The sequence below is a fragment of the Carassius carassius genome, chromosome 10, assembly GCF_963082965.1.
Source record: "Carassius carassius chromosome 10, fCarCar2.1, whole genome shotgun sequence".
Classification (NCBI taxonomy): domain Eukaryota; kingdom Metazoa; phylum Chordata; class Actinopteri; order Cypriniformes; family Cyprinidae; genus Carassius; species Carassius carassius.
In genome coordinates, this window is record NC_081764.1 from 23,775,609 (window position 1) to 23,798,645 (window position 23,037).

Genomic DNA, 23,037 nt, shown 5'->3' on the forward strand with positions numbered 1-23,037 from the left:
TGAATCAGCCATTTCAAAACACAGCAACAGGGCGGGAACAGTCTTTATTTGTCTCTTTGGACACGTGTAGTCACTTTTCTGGTCCTTCTCCAGTCTTCAGTGACGGTTTTTCACTGTCAAGTTCTGATCTATCTCTTGTGCAATTCCCCACTTGAAAAGGACAATCCCTCCACATGAAGCTTTTAACTGGATTTCACTCAATAAACAGCCCTGGGAACAGTTGTTTGTCTTTTATTTACCATTCCTTGATAGTGGTAAACAGGTGAAAAACCGGCTGTCCTTCACAGTATTGTGGAAGGCTTGGTCTTGCACAGTCACCTTGATGACAAAGATGGTTTAATTGGTCTTGTGGTGCTTTAAATGCTCCTTTCACTGCGGTCTAAAGACAACAACAGAGCCAGGTACTGGCACGCTCAGATTACCTGGAAGATTTGTTCCACCTGGTTCACCACTGATTGAAGGAGGAGGAGTTTCACCACTGCGGAGCTCCCATGCAGTTTGTCAGCACATAGCCAGTGAGGTTTTGATATTCGGCAGCAGCAACAGGCTCCAGTTCCAAACCTCTCTTCATCACCTTAGTCTGCACTATTTTCTTTTTTAAATTGGCAGCTAATATGTTGTAGTCTGCCACCCTTGAACAAATCCTCTTGAAGGAAGAGGAGGTAAGACGGTTGGCTCGAACTTTATGCCAGGTCTTATTATGGCTCTGTTCCCTTGTCTCGATCTCCAGTTGTATTGCAACAGCCTGAGTGACCACCAGGTCACCATAGTAGCATGACTCAGTTTCATCCAGGACAGTGTAAAATGAGCATGGCTTTGATGGTAAGGGAAACAGGGGATCATCATTAGCCCTGGAAGACTGTGTTGCGTGATAAGTAAGCACAGATCCCTTAGGAAGGTCTCCAAAGTCGGTAGAGACAAGAGCAGCAGGCTGTTTTCTGTTCTCTTCCAGCAGCTTGAACATCTGACTCTTGCTTTTTATTTGACTCAGGTTTCGGTGTAGGCTCTCTGCAAAGGCATTTGATGGAAGCGGGAGTGGCACAGGACAGTACAGATTTGACATTACCCCTTCCGATGAGTGTTGCCTCTTTGGCGGAGGTGCGTTGGTCACCGGAGGTTTTAGCTTTGAGACACTCACAGAGCTCACCGTTCTTGGACTGACACCCAGGGCCCTCGATGGAACGTGCCAGGCTTGAGGCAGTGATGTCTTACTCGTTGTTGGGGGGACAGATGTGTAGCCCATCTTGGCAACGTGAGCGAGAGTGTAGAGCAGCCCGATGAGATGGATGCACTGTCCCAAGCCAGCTTTGCAGTTGCACTGTGTCTCCCTCTATAAATGGCTGCTAGAGTGACAGCTCCACCTGAAAAGATAATCAAACTTTAGACACTTGACACTTCAGAGTTGCTATTAACAAATATATGGCATATATATACACATATACACACACACATATATGTGTGTGTATGTGTATGTGTGTGTGTGTGTGTGTGTGTGTGTGTGTGTGTGTGCATGTATACATACATACACACACACACACACACACACACACACACACACACACACAGAGTGTGCAGTGAATTAGGTACATCTGGCATTTAAATGATCTGCCATGAAAATATTACAGCTACATGCTGGTACTGGTAGGTTGTTTACAGCTGTGATACTTGCGAACACAACTTGAAAGATACATAATATCTTGGACACTCATTGTACAAAAAAGTCAGGATTGTGGAAAAGCTCATATTAAGATTCCATATTATGTTAATTTTAAACAGATTTGTAAGCTAATTACATTTTGAAGAACCTTCCTCAACCCTGGATACACTGCTCCAAGAACTGAGCAACTTTTATCTTAATATGAATGTTAATACTTACCTTACCACTTACCTGATAGTTATACTATCATTACACTATCATTATCAACAAGTAATAGCAACATGCACCTAGCCCTGTCTGGCTTTGCTAATTTGAAATAAGATAATATTTGAGAGTAGATATTAATGAGGCTTATGTGATATTACATCAACTACAGATAACATGTTAATGAGATAAAATCAACATGTTATTTTCAGTAAGACAGGGAAGGGTACATTGTTGATATAAACTCATAATGAACATTTAGCAAGCTGGTTTAACTGTGGCACTGCTCTGCGAACTGAGCAGTTTGTACCACTTAGCACCTGTATGTTGTAAGGTGCCTCATTTTTCCGCACCGAGGGAAAAGACCTTGCCCTCACAAATATGTGTGATGGGCTCCTATTAACTGTCGATTAAAGACATGTTAAGTGTTCAATAAAATCCAACATAGACATGTTAAGTGTTAAATAAAATAGTACACATAGTCAACAACTCAATATCAGAGCTAAACTTACCCCTAACGTTAGCTGCTACAAGCTAGCAGAAACTGAGGTAAATTAGCATCCATTCATACCTTCAATGTCGTGGATAAAACCTTCGATCCAGTTACTGTATCCCTTAATTAACACAGCCCGGGGGATTTTGCAGTCGGTACTGGCCCATTGCTCCACATTTTGTATAGTTAATTCGGGCAGACAGGAAAGATTGGTGGTCCACACTGGAGTTTCCATTGCTGGTGCTGCGTCGGAATCAAACTTCCGGGTTTGTGTACCCCTCAACGCCGTTCGAGTTTTCAAAATGGCCGCCAGGTGAATAAAGCGAACTAAGTATTGAGTGCTAAACATGCTCATACTTTTCATTTTTATACTTTTTAGTTGGCTAAAAATCCTTTCTTTGTATTGGTCTTAAGTTATATCCTAATTTTCTGAGATACCGAATTTGGGTTTTTGAGGAGAAAATTGCAGAAAGACAAAGAGGCAGAAGAAATGTGTTGCAGACAATGGATGACAGTGAGTTAATAAGACGCTATAGATTAGATCTTGCAGGGATCATGTTTGTGACTGATCTTATTAGAGACATGCTAACATCTCCGACATAGCGCAGAAATGCCATAACGCCAGAAATTAAAGTAATCACTACATTACGATATTGTGGATTAACACAAGGCCATTCTTAATGGAAAATTTGGGCCGGGTGTCACAGCAAGGGACAGGAAGCAGACATGGGAGCGTATAGCACACACGATTAACAGTTCATTCCCCCTGCTTGTGCGCACCTATGAGCCTGCTATATTCATAAATGCAGTTTTTTGAGCCTGCAAGGTGGGAATGTCCAGTGGAAACGAAATGAACTGCGAAGCAATAAGATGTTCTGAAAGTGCTGTAATTGTTTGTGTGATCACTCTGCTTACAGAAGGTTGTGACAGACCCAAATCATCACTATTGCATTGTTGCATTTTCCCAGTTGCCAAATATCGTAATGTAGTGATTACTTTAATTTCTGGTGCTATGGCATTTCTGCGCTATGTCGGAGATGTTAGCACGTCTCTAATAAGATCAGTCACAAACATGATCCCTGCACGATCTAATCTATAGCGTAACTCACTGTCATCCATTGTCTGCAACACATTTCTTCTGCCTCTTCGTCTTTCTGCCATTTTCTCCTCTGCTAAAGAAACTCTTAAGCCTCTAAAAAGTCCTCATCTGTGCTCCTAACAAGTTTGACCTTAAGACCTCTTTAACGGGTTAAGATGCTTTCTGAATTACTTTTTTCTTTACTAGGATTTTTTCTTTAATTTTAAGAGTAAACGCCCACATTTTCTTAGAATTTTGTTACTAGGAGCTACTTTTTGCATTAAGATTCTTTATGAATACGGGCCCAAGTGTTTTTTCTAGAAGCGCAAGAAAAGACATACATGCAGAACACCTTCTTCCAGGCGGCTGGATTCCGCTTTTTGGGCTAGTGGGGGGATCCTTACAGTTGGTGACATTCCCTCAGTGATCTTCCAGTCTCAGGCGAGTGACGTCTTTCGGTGCGACAATTCAGATCCAAACAAGAGCATGAGGTTTGAGCTTCTCCTTCTCTGTCTTCAGCTATTCTGGTAAGTACGTTTTGTTTATCTTTTAGAAATTGTTGAGGGAAAGCTAAGACGCACACCATACAGACACATTTGTAGAACGGGTCGACATACCCAGTGATAGACCGGAGACTGTAGAAATCCGGTGGGGTTTAAAATTATTAGGAGAAAACATGACTTATGAGGGAAATGATAGCTTGAGTGTAGATGAGGAGGTAAGGGAAGCTCTTGCTTTGCAAAATAAGGATCTCCTTGTTCGCCTACGCAACCAAGGATTAAACCTAGAATGGAATAATGACCAAATTATTGCCTGGTCCTCAACAGAGGGCCTTAAATTAGAAACGAAATCACAGTATCGTAAAATGCTGGTCGCAGTTGTTTATCTTCTACGGCAAAATGATAAAAAAGCCCTAGCAGAAAATGAACGCGTAATAGCAAGTATCAAAGAATTAGAAAAAATGGGATCTAATGAATTGAAAAAACTGCGAGCACAGATCGAAGCATCTGTGTATGACAAACAAACTTGGACAAGGCAGGGCGTTGCGATGGACGCACAGATCAAAAAACTTGAACAGAGGCATTAATTGGATCAACAATACATCTCCGCGCAAGAGAATTGCTGCGATTCTGCAGGATTCCCCATAGCTGCAATTAAAACAGTGGCAATAAATGCTGCGATTGGCAATGATGTAACTAGTGATAGTGATGAGGACGATGTTGCAGCTCTAACATGCAGTGTTCGTGATCAAATGACACAGAAAGAAGCGCGTAACCGAGCTCCAAAGACAAAACCGAGTCTGGTAAGGCGCAAGCTTTCCCCGGAATCAGTGGGCGACATGTATTATTGTCCTAACAGACCTGAAGAGCCGAGACAACACAGTCCAATAAGAACTCGAACTAGATATGGTGTAGTTCTCAGCAATCCTGTACGAATTGCTGTGCTTAAAACAATGACCAACACTGATGATGAAGTTACCACCATTAGCCGACCTTTAACTTGTGAAGAATGCAGTAGACACAAAGAAGTAGTGGGCATGATGCCAAGGAAAGGCCCTTTTCAGCCCTACTGGGACAACCTAATGTTGCAAGCATCAGTGTATAATTTAGAGGTCAGAGATGTGTGGCAGATAGCTCTTTTCACTATCCAAGAGGAACTCAAATCAAAAATGACCAATAAGTTAAGATCTGGGGAAATTGTGATTAAGCAGGAAGGTCAAAGAGATGCTGAAGTTTGTGAAAGATTAAAAGAAACTCTGTTAGAGTTAAGGGGACCAACAAATGCTAAATGGAACAGGATTCTTGATATAAAGCAGGCCAGCAAAGAACCATTTGAAGTCTATGCAGAGCGTTTATGGGTGACATACAAAGAACACTCAGGATTAGAAGATGTACAGTGTGATCAGGAAGTTTTACTGCTACTCCTTAAAAATAATGCAGGTCCCTACATTCAGCAGGCATTAGCTCATGGAGCCGATCCACCTGAAAATACCTACCAGTCGCTGGTGGACTGGGCTTCCAAAATAGAGACCAGAATCAAACAAACTAAAACACGTTCCATTGCAACAACACAATGGCTAGCCAAGGGAAGGGGGGAAAAGAAAATAGTCGTAAAACCCAAATCTTAACCCTCTTGTTATTTTTGTAGGAAAAATAACCATACTACACCCAAGTGTTTCAGGCTAAAAAAGACCACAAATAACCAGAAAATGCATACTAAAACCGATGGTGAAATCCTTAAGCATTTAGAGAATTTGATCGCAAATGCTTCAGAAAATAACTCAAAACAAACCGAGGGAAACATGCAAAGTACAGATAGCCCATACAATAACCTACAAACAGACCTTGCTAACCTACTAGCAAAATATAACGACCCCCAATAGGGGTGCGTGGCCTCCGTTGCTATAGGAAGCATTATCACAAGCGGTAATCGATTCAAAATAAGAGCCAACCTTAGAGGCCGGTTAGTTAACATTCTTATTGATACCGGTGCCGCTTGCTCCTGTACAAATATCCCACTACCACTAAGCATGAAAACCATTCAAATCAAGGGCATAGGGGATACCACTATGACAGCAACTAAAACACAGCTGGTTCAGCTTGATTTGGGTGTCGCTGTATTAAAAGAGCCATTCTGGTATTTACCAGATAACAATGGTTCTCACCAATTAAAGCACACCCCGAACCGCTCTGTGTGTATACAGACAGGCGTTATGCATTGGCGTAGTGACTGACTTTATGGCTCAATGGCAGTTGCGAAAATTTCTCACCTCCGCTGGAATGCCGATAAAACACTACATCACCATAATTGCAATCTGGCAAGCAATACAAGCACGAGACACCTCAATTTTTGTCGTCAAAGTACGTGCCCATATGAACAGAAATCCGGATGTGATGAGCAAAATAACAACATTGTCGATCAGTTAGCCAAGTTAACAGCAGTATAAGGTGATAACTGGCAGGATAATAAACCACTGATTCCTGCGGTGAGTGCGATTCAAGTTGCACCCGTTGACATCAAGCAATAGCAGAAAGATCTTTGGATCTCTGATGGGGAACTTGAGTCACTAAAGGCATAGTACTCAGAGATGACAAATTTGTTGTACCAGAGGCCCTCCAAAAACAATCCAAAAACTCAAATTATATCATGATTATTATCATATATCTGCCGCAAAAACTCTGCAACTGATGCAAAGACAATTTTGGTGGCCAGGAATGACAGCAGACTGAAAGATGGTGTAACACCTGTTACACTGTTAACCAGGGGAAATTAGGCCGAACCAATTTGCGTAGGCCAGAGCTACCTAAAGGACCCTTGGAACTCTTACAATTGGATTTCATTGGCCCATTACCCCCTGCTAAAGGAGGGTACCACTACTGCCTCATTATGATTGATAAATTCTCAAAATGGAGGGAGGCAATTCCCACTAGAAACAACACCACTACCACAGTGGCACGGGTACTATCGAACCAAATCATCCCTCTCTGGGGAGCACAAATTCAAATTGAATCCGATCAAGGGACTCATTTTACTGGACAAGTCATGCAAAACATGTGCAAAATGCTAAATATCAAGCAAAGATTCCATATTTTACACAGACCATAAAGTTCAGGGATGGTTGAACGCGTAAATCGCACCTTCAAGGAAAATATTGCTAAACAAATAGCACAACACCAGAACAAGTGGATTGATGCCTTACCCACTGTTCTAACTATATTACGTACAACTCCATCAAAAGCTACGGGCATTAGCCCATATGAACTTATGACTGGAAGAGTGATGAAGTTACCCATTGATCGAGAGATCTCCCCTGCAGACTTGGGGCACCTCATGCTCGCAACTCAACAAACTGTACTGATGCAGTTGCAAGAAAGACTAAAGATGTTGCACACACAGGTTGCACTAAAACAACAGCAGTCTGACCTAATGAATGATGCACAGTTCAATCCAATGTCTGAAACAAATGAGGTTCCATGAGGTTCCCCGATAAAAATAGCTTCCCGGGGGTTAAAATATACATTTTTTGGAAGGGTTGCCTTGGTAAAATTCGCATTTTAGGTGCTAAATATTACGTTATTTGTATTGGGGTCGCTTCGACCCACGGACATGAAAAACAACCACAGACTTGGCAACACTGGTTGGCATTTACTAAACCGAGCCGTAATTCACTGACAATCTACACAAAATCGATGTTAAAATCGCAGGCGATTCTTTGTCGATTTTGAAAACGATTTTGTGTTAGTTGTCGGTAGACTACGGCACTGTGTAGTAACTGCCGCTCCACCTGGACCAGTGTTGCCAAGTCTGCGATTGTTTTTCATCTCCACGGTTTGAAGCAACCCCAATACAAATAACGTGATATTTAGCCCCTAAAATGCGAATATTACCAAGGCAACCCTCCCAAAAAATGTATATTTTAACCCCGGGAAGCTATTTTTATCGGGGAACCTCATGGAAACGCGATTGGGATAGTTTTGGACTAGTTTTAAGACGCAACTGGGCAGGATTTGTTGTGAAAACCTGGCAACCCTGATCTGAACGCACGTGCTGGAGAAATACTTCTAATCACAGGAGCATCTTTACTGATGAGATGCGCATGAAAATCGCATTCGATTTTTTGCACAGCCCTACATTACAGGATACACAGATAAACCACATTCTTTCTATAACATTACTAGTTGGTTTCAAAAAAATGTATACCCAAATTCAGATATTGGTTCTATATACACCATGTATGAAGCAAATAACAATGGTTTAGATCCTAAAGTGTGTTACCCCACCAAGGATCTAAAACCAGCCACATATTGGTGCAGACACTCAGTAACATATAACAACACACACCTACAATTTACAGAAATGACTTTCAATTTAACACAACCATTAATTGATAATAAATTAAAAACATTTGTTTGGACAAGCAGAAAAGAAGGCACATACTGTGTGGGAAAGTGTGAAACAAACATGAACGAATTCACAAGTCCTCATAATTGTTCATGGACTTTGCATCATTGTTTTAATTTAACTACTTGTGGATATAGTAAAACCACAGTGTCCAAAACTACATCCTCCACCTGTTGGAGGCTTAATCAAAGGAAATGTTAACAAGACCTTGCTACATGATGTTAATCTTGTAATTACAAATGTGACTTACAATATCTCTAATATTTTTTCTGCATATGTACAACATTGTAGCTCTAATGATAAGACATATACATGGCTACAGTCACGCATCGATGATTTAGTCTCTGATTACAAAACCACACTTGCAGTCCAAATTCCATCTGTCTGCACCAAACGAGACCTATTTGGGTATATAGCAGGGCTTTTTGTCTCAGTCAACTCATTAGCCAATACTTACAGTATTACTGGACAATATCAATTCTCAACATGGTTGGCAAATCAGGTGGCCACTGGTTTCCAGCATATCACCAATAGTAATGAAAACATTATCAAAGCAGTCAGATCTGAAGCGCAGGGGAACAGGCGCAGGCATACAATATTCAATCAGACCCGTACCATTGAGCGTGACTTGGCCTGTAGAACATACGCACAAGATTTGTTTACAGCAGTAAGACAAGAAATTTTAGATCTTCGTCTCCATAAACCCCTAGACATGTCCTAAAAGATCTTATTGAGACTTTAGATTTTCATAGATGGCTTCTGTCAGAAAAAATGCAAGACACTAACTACTCTGAACTATTGTCTACATTAATGATGTATACAGGAAATGAATGTACTGGCTGTATTGGATTTTTCGCCACTTTTCCTTTAATCCACCCAGATCAGGTTTATCTAAATTCCACAACAATACACTCTATTGGTATAGTAGTGAAGGATCAAATCATAAAATGGGGTGCGTTGTCAGTGAAATGAATTCCTTCACCTATGGAGGTCTAACCTGCCCAGCAAATCACACCTTCTGCCTAGAGGTGATGGAGGATTTTTCATGGGTCAGATAAATATCCTTGGAAGGGTGCCACTGGAAACAAGCATCTCTCCATGGTGGGAGGACACTTTCTACGAACAGGGCACACAAGCCCTGGTTGACACAATAAACCTGGTGCAGAATGCTGTTTCACAGACTGAATATCATCTCATCCTGGCACAGGTGGAGGCCAACCTGGCCAGAGGTGGGTAGAGTACCCAAAAACTGTACTCAAGTAAAAGTACTTCTAGAAATATTTACTCAAGTAAAAGTAAAAGTACTAGTCTTGAATAGTTACCTGAGTAAGAGTAAAAGAGTATTGGATAAAAAAATCTACTCAAGAAGTCAGTTACTAGTTACTTTGGGTCATATATACTGAGCCTATTTTTATTTAGATACATAGATAAAATGTATGTAATGTATGTGTGCGTGCCATGTATAAATGTATATATTTCATCAGCCTTTACTCCAATTTATGTAATTTATTATAAAACCCTGTCTGTTTACTTAAGTAACAGATATAGGTGTCATGCCATAACATATTTTTAATACGGCTGACTTTATATTAAATGTGAATTTAACATTGAAAGTTAATGTGATATAAATATTGCTACTAATCTTTCATTGTTCAGAAAGAGAGCAAATAACATTTACATTATTAAAGATAGTTTTCACTGACAGTCTAGATTTCAATCACTCTCAGAAACTCCCATTAAAACCACTGAAACTGTTAACACTCTGAAATCAATATCTTAATTAAAGATTCGTACACACATCTGCACTTTGTTGTTTCTGACGAGAGAATGTGCAGTGCTGTATAAACGCATCTATCTCTGGCTAAGCGCCAGCAAGCAATCACAGATCTGAATTTAGCAGCTGATATGACTCGCTGAACGTACTTGCACCAGTGTGATTGTATTAAAATAATAAAATCTTAATCGGCTATTTTTTGTCTTTTGGAAGCTGCATTCAACTTGACTCCCCTCTGTTATAAGCCACACACGTACAACAAACTAATGTCACAGTGGTATCGTGTACTGTAATCGAATGTAGCCCAAGTTATTACCTGTTAAACAGTAGACAGCACACGCGGTGTTCATCTAATAAGGATCTCCATCGCTAGCAAATAATAACCTTTGCAGATTTCAATTCAGTGCAGTTCCAGCCACGTTTTCAACGCTCTTTCTGTTCTTAAACGTTACAGCTCCGAGTGAACCACTTCAGACGCTCAGCGCGTGCGGCAGGGAACTGAACAACTCATTCAAACTGATTCATGAAGCAATTCACTCGTTTGCCAATTGGTTTGATCAAGCCTTTGAACAGAATTGACTCAAAAGAATGAATCATTCGCGAATGGGCATCGCTCATTGCCCAGAGAAAAGTAGACGGCGCGTTTGGATCAAACTGAAGCATTTATAACATTTATTGCATTAAGATAAAGTAACGAGAGGAGCGTCGCCCACAGTAACGAAGTAAAAGTACAGATTTTTCCCCAAACATTTACTCAAGTAAGAGTATAAAGTACCCATCTTTAAATATACTCCGAAAAGTATTCGTTACCCCAAAAAATTACTCAAGTAAATGTAACGAAGTAAATGTAACTAGTTACTACCCACCTCTGAACCTGGCTAAGAAAACTGCAAGGATCCTGGCCAGCTCGTTCACCCGCTCAGCACAGTATGTCTACACATGGTGGGACTGGATGTTCCGAGGATGTGTCATTGGCAGTGTTCTCATCTTCGTGTTCACTCTGTTCCAGAGCTGCTACTTCAGATATCTTCTTCATTCTCTGTGCGCTTCAGCCTATGCTGCCATCACTCTCAGTCCATTACAGGTGCCAGCCCTACAAAGAATATGAAAATAATCATCATTTGAAGATCATCTCCTGATGGCCCCTCAGGGACTGTACCAAGTTTGCCCCAAGGGGCCAAGAGGGGCATTGTAGGGGGGCCTTAATCTCATTGTGAAGCTAAACATTCAGGAACTCTCACAATGCAACTGCCATGCCATAAAGTTAAAAACTCTCTAATCAGATGAGAAGATCTGGAAGAAAAACCATTAGCTCATCGGTCCATTCAACCGTCATTCCTCCCTAGGCACATGGTCCAGGTCACCAAAAGGTGACAGAGGAAAGATGCTAAGTTCACATAAAAACATTTACTATATCTTCAGAACTCATGATCATAAACTTTTCATGTTTAACTTTCATATCAATTTAACAATTTCGGTGCAATTGGAGATATGATTTCAGTCCCATCTCAGTAGAACAGACCAAAAATAAAGATCTCAAATTTGAAGAAAAGTCTGTTCTTCTGGTATGGGTTGTGTCCCTGATAAGGTCTCCTATACCCAGTGGTGGTAAGTAACGAAGTAAAAATACTTTGTTACTTTACTTAAGTATTTTTTTCGGGGATCTGTACTTTACTTGAGTACGTTTTATTTGCATCTACTTTCACTCTTACTCCACTACTATATCAAAGACAAAGTTTACTTTTTACTCCGATACATTTCCCCATGCCCGCTCCAATTATTTATTACACTGATTTTACAAACCAATGAAAAACGTGGTTTTCTTTTGAAACAAATAAAAGAACGCGCCACTTCGTGTGAGCTCGCGAGTTCTTTGCCAACATACGCTCACGCAGCAGTTAGTTCAAGGTGGAAGATGACCGCTAAAACAGGTCGGCTGAAATGTCTTCTTTACCTGCCACGGTTGAACGAAATTTCAGCATTCAAAACTTCACCCTCGAATCTGAGAAAACATATTGAGGTGAGTTGACGTTAATGCTGTTACTACTGTTAGCCAAGTGATTTCATATTGAAATGTGCCTTGTAAACAGCTAGCTACGTTAGTCAAGTTAGCTATTGCATATAGATGCTAACGGTGGCAGACTTGGTTGTTGTGTGTGATTAAACCATAAGCTAGTAAGCTCAGTTGATTCTCCCTGCATGCTGACGATCGGTCAAGGATTATCCAGTTGGAGGTAGACTTGGAAAAGCTGACTAGTCAGGTTTGCCACACTAACGTTAGCTCAGTGTTTCCCAAACTTTTTTCTTTCACGGCACACTATTTACTATGGTAACATGTCACTGTACACCACCGTGATATTAAACAGGCCAAAATAACAGCAGATAACCATGCTTTTGAATGCAGCTATGTTGTCTGTTGCTATGTAGCCAATGCATTTTTTATTAGAAATAATGACATGAAAATCTGATTTAAAGAAATGGTAAGCCTACAATTTTAGCCATAAAAATACAAATAAAAAATGTGAACATGGATTTATCCTGCGCCACACCTGGGCAGCTCTTGCATCACACCAGTGTGAGGCAGCACACCCTTTTGTATTTATTTTCAAAAACCTGAATAGGGATGTCTACTGTGCATTGATGGCAGTTCATGCATTAAACCTCACATTAAAGGGGGGCGGGGTCATGGGTATAATTATTTATTTGTAATAATTCTCTTACCATATAATAATCAGTTCATTGTTTGACCAGTGCAATACCAATGTCCATGTAATGGCCAGAACTGGCCGGGCTCGTAGCCCCACTCCATTCCTCTTATTAAAGGTTAGGGAGGGTAAGAGAGTGATTAAAATATTACATAAATATAACCTATGCAATAGTTTAACAGTGACACACAATAATGCAAATAGGACAGGAATTTTATACCATGATAGGTTGCATGTGTTCTATGACAATACAGCTTGGGTTGCATGCATCCTTGAGGTGGAAGGTTTATGTCTGTTAACGGTGTATAATGATATCATGGATATTTGCCAAATGAAAATTACAGTTAAGAATAGAACTATGAAAAATGTCAAAAATTTTGCCATCATTAACTAATCTTCTGAATGCCATGTATGGGATATGCATTGTTTTTCAGGACTGGACTACATCAGTCTGGAGATGGAGACCTTGCATCCCCTCAGTAACTTGCATGCCACCTCTTCTGATGATGATGATGACTTTTTCTCATCCATCAAGTCAAACGCACAAGAAAGCTCCAAAGAACTTGAAGGATATCTGTCATGCTGTGCTGACCACACCAGTCTGCTGAAGACCTTTCCCTCCATCTGCAAGTTGTACATCAGGTTAAACACACCCCTTCCTGCCTCAGCAGCATGTGAGCGTCTGTTTAGTACAGCAGGACTTTTATTTAGCCCCAGGAGAGCCAGGATGGACTCTAGCAATTTTGAAAATCAGCTTTTGCTAAAGCTGAACAGAAGCTTTTACAACTTTGAATAGTATTGTGTAGCTCAATGGTACGTTTTGAAGATATTTAAACTTAAAGGGTTAGTTAACCCAAAAATGAAAATTATGTCAGTAATAACTCACCCTGTAAGACCTTCGTTCATATTAGGAACACAAATTAAGATATTTTTGATTAAATCTGAGAGCTGGATCACTCCTCCATATGCTTCTACGGGAATGAAACTTGCTGGCCCAGAAAAATTATTAAAGAGATTGTTAATATAGTCCAAGTGACTACAGTGGCTCAATCTTAAAAGTTTATCTAGCGACGAGAATACTTTTTGTGTGCAAAAAACCCTTTCCTTCTCTTTGGGCCTCAAGTTTTTTCATGTAGTGTTTTAGTGCAGCGCATCTGTGTTGTACGTCACACGCATCACACACATGACCGGCGTCGGCCAATAGTGAGCCTACGTGGTGACGTGCAACACAGACGTGCTGCACTATTACACTACGTGAAAAAACTCGAGGCACAGAAATAATTACCAAAGAGCATGCACAATCATTCAGGACCACAAATTGTTCCAGTTTAAAAGATAAAACAAGAGGATATTACATGTTCCATTGCAGAAGATCTAGAAGCTTATATGAAAGAAGTCACAGAGTTGTCGGGTATAAAGCATACCTCTCTTTTAAAGTAATAAATGATTGGAAAGGACACAAAGTTGCTGTGGAAAGGATATTTGACTAGCACAATGGACATGATGTTTCTGTAGAAGATGGTCATTTTCAGCAGATTCACCCTCAGCTGGTGGATGAGATCAAGAAATGGATTACATTAGGAGTGAAATGTCAGATGCCATCCACCTTCAAGCTCATGAGTGGGCAAGAGCTCATGGAGAAGCTAATTATCATTCCAGACATAATATCCGTACTTGTATGCTTAGAGGGAAACATCTTGATAAAAGTACAGAGAAACTATTAGCCGTTCCTTTAAAAGATGATTTTGTATTTTATCAGTCACTAAGTAAGGGTAAGGATCAGGGCCCGGTTCCCCAAAAAGTTCTTATCGCTAAGTAGTTCTTAACCTATTCCTTAACCTCTCTCTTAACCTTATGGCACGATTCCCGACACGTTCGTTCGCTAAGTATATCTTCTGTAAGTCACACTTTCATAAGGTTGGTCTGGACCATTCGTAAGCTCTCTCTTATCGTTGTTTGAGTTCAAGATGCTACTGTACAGCAGTCTTTAGAAACCAGCGCAGCGCAGTAGAAGTCAAACTATGGTATGTTGACAATGTTGAGGCTCAACAATGATTTTATGTTATGGACATTTTAAGACTCATAATAAATTATGTTCGCAATGGATACAGGCCTATTTATGAAGATGACTTTATGTGGTATCAGAACTAATATGGTGGTAATTGGCCTAGGCTTTTACGTAATGTAATTAAAGCGAATTGGCAATCACTTTTGATAATTAAAATCTGGCAAACAATTTGGCTCTGGCTAAGATCTAGGTATCTTGTATTGAATCAAAGACGGAGCCGGACACGGAGCCATTTAGTTCATGTAGATTTTTTATTCTGCAAAACTTACGGCCTTTTGACATTTTACCTGACATGGCTATATTTAAAAAAAAATTGTCTCCCAAGACAGCTCATTGGAGCTGCTGGACCTTCTCAGACCTGGGCTTGCCAGGCAAACACAGCGGAATTTTGCTTTAAGCCCTGAAGCCCAGCGCTACGTTTTTTTTTTGTTTTGTTTTTTGCTACAGAGAGATTCATCAAGGGAGAGGGCTACGGCTTAATCAAGACCTCGGTGTGGAGGTGCGTTCACACTGTCACCAACGCCCTTCTGCGCCATGCCGGGGATTATATCCTGGTGGATAGCACACTCATCCCTATCGCCAATTCATCAGTGATTGATCAGGCGTAGGCTACTTATCACGAAAGGGATATGCAGCCATAAACGTGCAGGTTATAGTGGACCACAGAGGTGTGATCTCCGACCTGGTGGCAATGTCCAGCAAAACTTCAAGTTCCTCTGACGAGAGGCTTGGTGCCCTTTTTTACGTTGCTTCCCCAGCATATTTTGTATCTAACTCTCTCTCTCTGTTCATTGTAGATAGGTTTCTTTTTATTGAAAACATAAACGAATTGCAATCAATACCGCATTAAACAGAAGTAACTGCAGCTGCTTGCCAATCAATTCTCATTGTAAAGTACCTTACCATTAATATAAAATATAAAATATATATAAAAGTGTATTATATAATTTGTCGTTAAACCCATGTCAAGAAGCGGCACAAGTGGCACAACGGGATAAGGAGGGTGGATGATTAGCGAGGGATACCCGGTTCGTCTAACCGTCACAACATATCGTGTGAACATATTACTGACAATTTGATAATTTAATTTATAGTCTATATTCTACTGATAACAAACTATGTTAAAAATAAATGTTACTGTAATAATTTGAGGACTGTTTCATTTACATAGAACGTGTTGTCTTTCTTAACTCTGTATTGCACTTTCACGTGAAGTGGAAAATCGATTCCTGAGCAATCGATGTCAACTAATTCAGCACCCTCACTTTGGACAGCGCTCTCGTAATGTCGGACGTAAGAGGCAGCGTGCTAAGAAGCTTCCAAAGGGACACTTCGGGGAACACACTTAGGAACATAACTTTGGTAAGATATATCTTTCTAGGTCTTCTTAGCGCACTAAGAGTGAGCATTATAGGGGAACCGGGCCCAGGACCTCATAATTGTTCTCCAAACAGAGTGCATGAGAAAATACTTACAGGAGCATATGAGTAATATTGTGTTTTTTGATGCCACACATCTATATTCTTTTCCAATTTTTACACTACTTGTTCCTGTAGCATACATATTAATAAGCAGTGTGACCCATGAAATCCTTAAGCTTGCGTTCAAGAGGCTACGACCTGTGTTCCTTAAAGTTTCATTTTGATTGTCCGCCGGTTCCCGCCTCCTTCTTCCCGATGATTATGGAGTTTTGATTATTACAGTGGTGCCGAAAACCCAGGAGAAGGAGGGACGCGCTGCTGAAGATCCCTCGCCGCTGTGGTGAATCCGCGGTGCCATCGAGCAGGCGAGAAAGTGTGCCGCCATGGACGCTCGAGGCGGTGGGCTGGAGTGAGTTGCCGGAGATGGGCGAGCTCGCTGCTGGCCGCCCGTGATGTGGAGGGGCGGCTGCCGTCCGTGAGGGAGCGGAGGAGTCGGCGCCGTTCGCCAGGGGGCCAGAGCCTGCTGCCATCCGCCGGAACGGGGAGGAGCAGAGAACGGGGGACTCCTGCCGGCTGCCCAAAACCGGAGGAGCCGTCGCCATCCACCGGGCGGCGGAGGAGTGTCGTATGGGGGTATGTGATGAGTGGGGCGGGGCCGAGGGACGTGGGAACGAGCGAGGCCGGTGGAGTGATTGGGAAATTAACGACACCTGTTCAAACCACCGGTCTTGAGTCCCACGGAGGAGATGGAAGGATATAAAACAGGAGCGACGACAGTGAAGGACGAGATAGGACCAGGCCTGGGCTTTATTTTATGTTTTGGTTTTTATTTGTGCGCATCAGTCATCCGCGAGGGGCTGATGTGTGTTTTGTGTTTATTTTGATTATTAAAGGTTCCCGCCTCCTTCTTCCTGATGATTATGGAGTTTTGATTATTACCCCATGTATCTAAACAAGATGTCCAGGACCTCCAACAGAAATATAGGCCACAATATCAAAAATACAGCAGTATATTTCATTTTACACATGGGGTACTTTTTATCCCTGTGTGCATCAAACTCATCTTCAGTGTTTGCTGCTAAAAAGCTCATTTTTCTAGTTTCATCTCACCATAGAAGCCAGTCCCATTTGAAGTTCCAGTCATGTCTGATAACTGAATATGCTTTAGTTTGTTTTTGGATGAGCTAGGAGAATTTTTCTTGAAACCCTCCCAAACGAAGTGGTGATGTAGGTTCTGTTTGTCAATTTTTTTAAGGTTTTCTTAACCCGAGATTCAACTTTTTCCTGCAATTTTCCAGCTGTGATCCTTGGAGAGTCTTTAGCCACTCAATCTCTCCTTCTCACCCCGCATTAGGACGATATAGACACACATCCTCTTCCAGGCAGTTTCGTAACATTTTATGTTGATGAGAAAATCTTAATTATTGCGGTGGAATTATTATGGTGGAAATGGAGATGTTCACTGTTCTAGCTCTTTTTTCACTAATTTCTGAAGTTCAATTATCTTTTGCTGCACATCAGAAATACATTCTTTGGTTTTTCTCATTTCGATGGATAATTATGGTAAATTGGGCTTTGTTTTCCCTCCTTTTTATATTTCTGTGAAACAGGAAGCAATGGCTGGATAATTTCATGTTTATAATCACGCTGGAGTGTTCAAAATTGTGAATATGAATGGGAATATACTTCAGAGATATATTACTCATAAGAATTTCTAGGGGTGCCAATAATTGTGTCCAACGAGTATTTCATAAAGATATTTCCCCCCATTTTAAATTCTTATTATCCAATTAAAAGATACATTTTTGTGATTTTTTTAGATAAAAGATCAAAAGGATTAACAATGCAGATTAATTTTCACAGTCTTTGATCATATTTACCAAGGCCGCCGATATTTTTGGCCATGACTGTATATCTCAATGCTGATTGTTTGAGCAAAGATGTTGATCCAGGAAAATGTTGTACTTGGTGAAATCACGCTCACCATAAGTCTGTACACTGATTTTTACGTGAAGGACTTGGGATGTTTTTTTGTTTGTTTTTATCCAAATCTTAAGGTTTAAAGTTACAATTACAGTAGCACTTCCTACATTAAAAATATTAGCCATTTAATCCAACACTGTAATCATTTACATTAACATTAATCAGTAATAATAATCGATCTCGTACTCGATTGCATACGTTGTCAGTGTTGTGTGCTTGCTTAGACCTTTGTTGTGATAAACAGTAAAATGCGTTCAAGCGCTAGCCAAGAGAGTGTAAAGAAATACCCTTTGTGAGAAGCAGTTAAATCAGCGGGAGTTAAAAGCAGATCGTAAGTGTATTTATTTCTTGTCTCATTAGTGTTTAGCGCAGTTGTCATTGCTAGGAAAAACTTGTTTGTTTCCTGTGTTTGAGACATGCTGCGTTTGGTCTCGTACTCGATCGCATATGTTGTCAGTGTTGTGCGCTTGCTTTTGTTGTGATAAACAGTAAAGTGCGTTCAAGCGCTAGCCAAGAGAGTGTAAAGAAATACCCTTTGTGAGAAGCAGTTAAATCAGCGGGAGTTAAAAGCAGATCGTAAGTGTATTTATTTCTTGTCTCATTAGATTTTAGCGCAGTTGTCGTTGCTATAGGAAACACTTGTTTGTTTACTTTGTTTGAGACGTGCTGCGTTTGGTCTCCTACTCGATCGAATACATTGTTAGTGTTGTGTGCTTGCTTAGACCTTTGTTGTGATAAACAGTAAAGTGCGTTCAGCTGAATTCAATTTCCGTTTTGTCGGGTGTAAAAAAAAAAAAAAAAATAAAATATAAAAAAAAAAGATTAATATATACAGGGACTATAAGTATTGTTTTGATTAATCTCTTTTTCCTTTTTCCTCATTTCTGTTTCAGTTGTTTTTTTGTTTATAACCAATTCTTACTATGTGTTTCCAGATCCCTACTATCACTACCACTCGCAAACCGCATATCACACAATGTAGGCAGCGCAATCTTAACAACCTGCACACTTTGCCTATATCTGCTAATACACTACTTTCTTTTTCTGTTGGTCTCTGGAATTGCCAGTCTGCTGTAAACAAAGCCGATTTCATTACTTCTATTATTAGTCATTCAAAGCTTAATCTCATGGCTCTAACAGAGACCTGGATCAAACCAGAGGACACTGCTACACCTGCAGCACTCTCCAATGATTTCTCATTTTCCCACTCCCCCCGTTTGACTGGAAGAGGTGGAGGTACTGGTCTAATAATCTCTAATGATTGGAAATTTAATCCTTTACCATCTTTGGGTATCAACAGCTCCTTTGAATCTCATTCAGTTACTGTTACATACCCTCTTAAAATACATTTTGTAGTTGTCTATCGACCCCCAGGACCACTGGGTAAATTTTTGGATGAATTAGATGTGTTGCTCTCAACCTTTCCTGAGGATGGTACTCCCCTAGTTATGCTTGGAGATTTTAACATGTATGCTGTATGCTGATTTCCACACTCTGCTTGCCTCTTTTGATGTCATAGATGGTGGGCTGAACGCTGCTATCTGCTTTAGTTTTTTAAATGATAGATCCTCGAGGATAGAGTAGCTGCTTTTTTCACATGAACTAAATATTTTTTTTCTGAACACGTATCCGTTTGTTGGCAGTGTCAAGTCGTTCATATTTTTTTGAAAACTAAATTTACGTTTAATAAACGGAATAGGCAAACGCGAGGGAGTACTATACATCTAACCAATGAAAAAACGAATTCTATCGTCACGTGACTAACGTCTTCCAATAATATTCGTTCAAAATATAGTACCGCTACCACGACTGACTGTAGCGGTAGCACATGCATTCTCTAGCTAGCCACATCCATGAGTAACTTACATGCCTTAAAAGCGGGAGCACTTTCTATGGTGTAAAATCTTGGGGAAATGACCATAAAATCTTCTCTCAGAAAACTACACAATCAAACATGTTCCTGCAGGAATCCTATCTGAAGTCGAGAAACATTAACAGCGGCATCCAAGATTCCAGGTATAATGGCTTGGGTAAGTACTCCGTGTAACTGCTGTTTGTACCCGTCTTATAACGTTAGCTAATGTTAGTTTAGGTCATGAACTCTGTAAAACATTAACATATAACGTTATTCCGTATTGTGTTTGTATTTACAGGCTACGTTACACTTGTTAGAAATTACACAACGTTACAGATCACAGAGAAGAAAACATTTGTTTTGAGGAGATGCAGAGCTAACGTGTTAGCATGTAAACGTTAGCTAGATGTAATTTTAGCAGTGCATGTTAACGTTGACGTAAACAGTTATTCTATCAGGCTGTAGCGCCATAAATTAGGATATGAAAGACCATTACTAGACAGATTAAAGTGAAGAAGATAACATGCATTATATAAGTTTACATCTACTAGCTACATCACCTAATAGCTAGTCATGGAAGAGATAACATGTGAGCATGAAAACATGTAAGCTAGCTACATACGATTACATCAACTACAGACAACTTAACGTTACTAGCTAGGCATGGAAGAGATAACATGTATTAAATAGGTTTACATCAACAGCAGATATCCTAATAACTAGTCATGGAAGAGATACCATGAATTAAATAACATTACATTACAATATTTATCCTAAATGTTATACATTTAATCATCAAACAACAAAGTAATTAATTTTTTTTTTTACATTTCTCTTTCAGCTTGCTAGAAAGACGCCTACACTGATACCTAATTTGGGAAGTTCTCACAGTCCACACAAAGACACATGTCTGTACATGGGAGCTCGTTCAATTTGCATGTGCATCTCCCTTTGACACATTGTGTTTTTTTACAGGAGCAGTACACAAGCTCCATCCCTGCGTGACTCCGCTGCAAGAAGCAGCTTACCAGCTGTCAGTGTTTTACATGTCTGAAGATTCTCCTTTACCCTCTTCCGGTTATATTTTTGGTGAAATATTTATCACTTCTGCATATTATGCACTGCCTTGGAAGGAGATGTGGTGCTCTTTTTAGATGCCCCGGAACCTCTGTTGTGGTTGAGCGGAGAACTCTAACTTCTGTTGGCGTATTTGGCGTATATTTTGACAACCTGTATATAACTAAGGGGGACAAAAATGTGTGTGTATATATATGTATATACATATACATATATATGTGTGTGTGTGTAAATCCGCATTTATTAGACCGTGAACCAATAATTTTACTACACTGTTTACAACTCTGCTAATCTTTTTCCCCAGGTAATCCCAGATCCTCAGCCCTGCTGTGAGACTTCTTGACTTGATCTAACCCCTTACTCATCAATTCTGCAGAAAAAATGAAAATGCCCTTTGTTTTTCACGGTTCATCATAAAACTCTTTTAGTGTTTTGCTCACCTGATTGGTGGAGCACATTTTCAGTCGCTATATGTTGAAAAATGTGTCCACTAGATCTCGCTGTGTCTATAGTAGCCTTTTTTAAGAATAGATATATAATAATTAACTTAATATATGTTATTGCATTATATAATTATATCTGTATGATTTTTCACTATTTCTGAGTTGTAAATATCAATTTGTTTGGGGTTAAAAAGGATTCAAAGCATTTACACGATGATTTATCCAAACGTATGAGGTCAAACAACTAACTTACACTTAGGCTAACCACTATAAAGCTGCTTTACAAACCTTCAGCTTCCTGTACTGTCTTTTGTTTTTTCTTGCTGGCTCTCAATATTTATTTTGTTAGCATACTGCATGTAGCATTCTCTATGGTAGCCAACATGAATTGGCACATCTGGAATGTGGCCTACTGTGATTTTATATTTTTCCACAGCTTTTAGGGCGATTTGGCTTTCTTTTGTATTTAAATTCACCCACTCTAAAGAACACTGTACAAACTTGATCCAACTTGTTCCTGAAAAGGGTATGATGTTTGTTGATGTAGAGCTAGTAACATGCACACAACACTCCATATCCAAGATAAATCGTGTCAAATATATGTTAGAGATATAAATATAACGTTAGCCTACAATATAAAATATCGCTATGTCACTCCCGCCCATTTCGGGGTCCTAGTCTGGGCGTCTTGCGATTGGTTAATATTTTTAATGACGTTAAAAACTCCAATCCGATTGGTTCAACTATTAGAGCTGGCCCGCGATTTGCCTAAGAAGATTGACAATCAAAACATACGTTTCTGAAAATATTTGATCAAACCAGAATTGCCAACAAATTTTATTTGACTACATATAATTACTTAATATCGTACATAAAAGAATCGTATACTCTATCGATGGAGATCGATAAACAACACTAAAAACGCGTTCGGCCCACCGTCTATCAACTGAGTGTCAACTACTGCTACTCACAAATCAGGCAACCAACTGGACCTTATTTATACACGACACTGCTCTACTGATCATGTTCTGGTTACTCCACTGCACACGTCGGATCACTTCCTCCTCACTCTTAACCTCAATATTGTCACATCCCTGGGCTGATCTGTCTGTTTTTCCTTATAGTGTGTGTGGTTGTTGTTATGGACATTTTTAGTTTTGTTAATTTGGCATTGATTGCATTAATCTCAATTTTAAATTAAATAGATCTCTTTATGTGTATTACCTCTGCGTTTTCATCTGACTCCAATTATGAAAAAGGGTTTAACCACATTTGGTTATTTATAAAGTTGACTACGTATTTGATTATTCTATTTAACCCTTAGTTTGAATTATACTCGTTCATTCGGAAACCTACAACCTTTATGAGTCTCACACA

The 23,037-nt window shown here is 40.0% G+C and overlaps 1 pseudogene; it reads left to right on the plus strand.

Annotated features, from left to right (window-relative positions):
• Positions 1-4,108: 4,108 nt before the first annotated feature.
• Positions 4,109-11,216, plus strand: LOC132152257 (uncharacterized; annotated as a pseudogene).
• The last annotated feature ends 11,821 nt before the right edge of the window (positions 11,217-23,037 follow it).